Below are 3,862 nucleotides of genomic sequence, written 5' to 3'. Positions count from 1 at the left end.
GGCGAGGAACGGCCACAATGACGTGCTTCGAAAGTGTGAAATCGCTTTTAAAACGGTTTAACAAGCGGTCCGATTGATCGATGCTGAAATTAGCATACTCTCCTTTCGAAAATAAACCCCCGGTGAGGGGGAATCCTTGAGATGTAATTAGATTGCGACGATTACATAGAGATATCATGTTTTTCTCTTTTAATTGAAGATAAAGTAAGTTGCGTAATATTAAAGATCAAGGTCCCTTGGGGGGAGAGAAAATACGATATGAATCACCAGACTAGACGCAGATTATCTTTTACAAATCAGCCGCTCAAAGGAAATATTAAAGTATTAACCTCAAAAAATGGTTATTTGGTTTTACTGGTTTCAATAATTTTGCCAGTCAGTCACATATCTTCAGGTTGATCAAGAAAACATCACAAAAGATCTGGAATAGGGGATAGGGATAGAAGTGGTTGCCACAGAACCTTTTTCACCTTGACCTATGTAGATCTAATGTACTACTCTATTTTTGTTAGCTTTAGGATGTTACGATCCATATCCTCGTAGTGGTTCTTTTGGCTAAGAGACTGCGGTTTTCCTCGAGAAATGTACGCCTGGAAGTCCTACACTGTAGCACCGCGGTTTCTTCATCTTATTGGTGAAACCTGGTCTAAGATTCTCCTACCAGTACTTCTATCCAGTACATGCCTTTTTCGACGACAGTCTCTAGTCAGGAGAATTGCAAGAATCCGAGTTTTGTTTTGGTCGCCCACAAGCAATTCACCTGTAAGTTTTGCGTTCAAAGTGTTTTTTTTTGCAATTGAGAAGTCAGAGTCGAGTTCGTGGCCTGAAGTATTCATCTCTTGACCCAGGCGATCAGAACATTGTTGGTTGTCATTGACTCATTGACTCTCGCAAAAGGTTACATGCAACTCCAGGCTTGACTTCGGTTGACTTGGTTGACTTCACCAACTATGTTCTCATGGATCCAGTGGCATTTTGTTAACTTCATAAGGTTAAAGATTTTAGAGCTATATAGAGTATATTTAGATTAGTCTTTGGAATTATCCCCACGACTCCATGTCCTGTACCGTCACCGGTTTTTCAGCTGTCGGTATGTCAGAAAGAATTGACCTTAAGCGGCATTCCTTTAGTCCAGTCTTTCTTGTATAATTACTTCGTGCTTGTTAAAATTGATTTAAGATTTATAATAATAGTTCGCATATCTAATATAATATCAGCCTGTTTACCCCTTCAGCTCTAGTTGCTCATTAGCATAGCCCAGCCTTGTGAATGTTGTCCGAGTAAGAGCTTGTGAACATCTACACTAGTTTCTCCTTAAATGAGAATGTGTAGCAGTGAAAGGTCAAGGTCAACTCCTCCCTTAATTTTAGCTGTTCGTTAACATGCCCCAGTCATGTGGATGGTTGTCCTTACAAGGGCCGGTGAGCAGTTACTCTGACTTCTTTTTGAATTTAAAGTGGTGGAAGGTTATGTAACGCCTTCAAAACTGCAGTTGACATGTTCTCATGGATCCAGTGGCATTTTGTTAATCCAGCCTTTGAGTGCCACTTAGTTGGTGGATCCCCTTAGCATTGTTGAAACATATATCAACATTGGTCTGGTCTGATGAATTATAATAGATGCTTACACAAGATAGGAAAATAATAATCTATATATAACATAGATAGTTTTTTATACTTACAGTGCATGCTAATATTACTACATAAGAAGAGAGCGAGCACTGTTGTTTTCCCGACAGACAAGTCTTACTTGTGCTTCATAAATAAACACTTAGTTACATGCCATATAAATGTATACAATATACAATATCTATACTAAACGAGAGAAGAATCGAACAGCAGAAAGATTTAAGTAAGTCCTCGGTAGTATAGTGGTCAGTATCCCCGCCTGTCACGCGGGAGACCGGGGTTCGATTCCCCGCCGGGGAGAATTATTTTTATCTGTTCTGCTAACCAAAGCTCTCCATTCTAATTGTTTTTTTTTGTTTTTTATCACTCTTGTTTAATTGCTTGTATTGTGGATAGTTGTAATATTTATTTGAAAAAATTCTAATAGAGCCTAGTAGTATGCTGGATAAACTTAAGCTATAAAAACAGAATTGTACAGTTTCACTCCAAAATTAAACCTATGTTATAAATAATTATATACATATTGTATACCATAACGTAGATAGATTATATAGGAGCCGGCCTCTTTACGAGCTGTGCACCGAGTCCAGTATTGGTCTATTATGTATCTGATTTTTTAAAAAATCTAGAGTTCCTCGTTTAGGCTTTTCACCAAACCACCAAAGCTTTTTCAAGGGCTCTCGTGTGCTTCAGGCCCTGGCTTTTCCTCTCCCAGGATTAGGAATCTCAGCCTACGTAGGCCTTCGCACCAACAGAGGATGTGTTCCGCTGATGCTTCTTATTGACAATATCTGTACAGGCTTGTTTCTGCTACCCCGAGAATATACATATGCCTCATTGGTCTGCAGTGTCTAGTTAGCAGTTCAACTATTGTTCTAGTCCTAGCACGTCTTAAATTTAGTAGTTCTGCAATTTGTTACTGGGATGGTCCTTTGATCAACTTTTGCGCATGCCTCTGTCCCGGGCTACATTCCCATTGAGCGGCAGGCTTATTATTAATCCATTGTCTAATGGATCCGCGTTTTTGGCAGTTTGATTTAAAAGGGTTCAGGGTCAATATGTGTCCTCATTGAACTTTCCTTGGCCAATTTATTGGCCTCTTCGTTGCCCCTCTGCACCCAGACAAGGATAATTTTGTTATTTTCCGAATGTCTGATAGGGATCTAATGCAGTCCCAAACGACTCTGGACTTTACCGTCAGAATTGCCTGCAATTGCCTTCAGTGCCGCCTGGTTGTCCGATGGCTATTCTTCTATTGACAAAACCCAGCCTTTTTATCTCCCTGGCGCAGTGTTCAATAGACGGTGGCATATTGTCCAAAGCTTATATGAATTCTAGTCCTTGATTTATTTCCATAAATGCCAGCTCCTGACCCATATTCGGTTTTGGAGCCATTTATAAATCAGATATGGTCGGAACTGGGATGCCTTTCTCCCAGTCTGCTCTACAAGGTATTTTGATAAGACATTTTTTGTCAAAACTGAATTTAGAGATCATAGCATCAGTAGGCATCCCCAAAGTTCTGTCTAGCTCCCCATAACGGGTTAACGTAACCATCCCAACCATCCGGCCCGGACCATATTGAGCGAGCTCCCTTTCTTTCAAAAAAGAAAATTAAAACAAAATAAAAGAATATGGTCGGAAGGAGGGAACGCCCTTGAGAAATAGAATAATGTCAAAATAAAATGAAAATAAGGAAAAGAAACTCATATTAAATTATTAACATTTTATCTTTTAAACAAAATGTATAAACTACTTTAAATTACATTGATGATCTTTTCTACTAATTGTTATTCAAATGAAATATATATTTTTCTGCAATAAGTTTGTATAAAATTTAAATATAAAATTAAGGTGAAATCGTTTAAGCATTTTCTAAAAATCCCTCATTAAAATGTACGACCTTTTTCAGCCCTTCTTATTACTATAACTGCGCAAAAATTAGTAGGGATTAAATATTTAATCAAATTATGAATTTTTTAAATAAAAAATAATATTACAAACCATTTTTTAATAGATAATAAAAAAACAACATTTTATGCCTTATGGTGTAATAAGGTTTTCATGTTTATCTTTTTGACATCTACGTTAACTCATCATAAAATATTAACCCAGCCTAAGATTATCTGCAAATAATCAAAGTAATCTAGAAATATCAAATGAACTATTTTTTGGGTGTAGCATATTAAAATGAAATTAAAGCAGCAAAACCAGTGTTCATCGTTTATTTTTTA

The 3,862-nt window shown here is 37.3% G+C and overlaps 1 non-coding gene across 1 annotated transcript; it reads left to right on the top strand.

The window, feature by feature from the left end:
* Window positions 1-1,856: 1,856 nt before the first annotated feature.
* Trnad-guc lies at window positions 1,857-1,928 on the top strand. The gene has a single exon. It is a non-coding gene; the product is annotated as a tRNA-Asp (tRNA).
* The last annotated feature ends 1,934 nt before the right edge of the window (window positions 1,929-3,862 follow it).

This window comes from Cimex lectularius, unplaced genomic scaffold, assembly GCF_000648675.2.
Source record: "Cimex lectularius strain Harlan isolate CLEC.00 unplaced genomic scaffold, Clec_2.1 scaffold32, whole genome shotgun sequence".
NCBI lineage: Eukaryota > Metazoa > Arthropoda > Insecta > Hemiptera > Cimicidae > Cimex > Cimex lectularius.
This window is presented reverse-complemented; position numbering and strand designations above follow the sequence as displayed.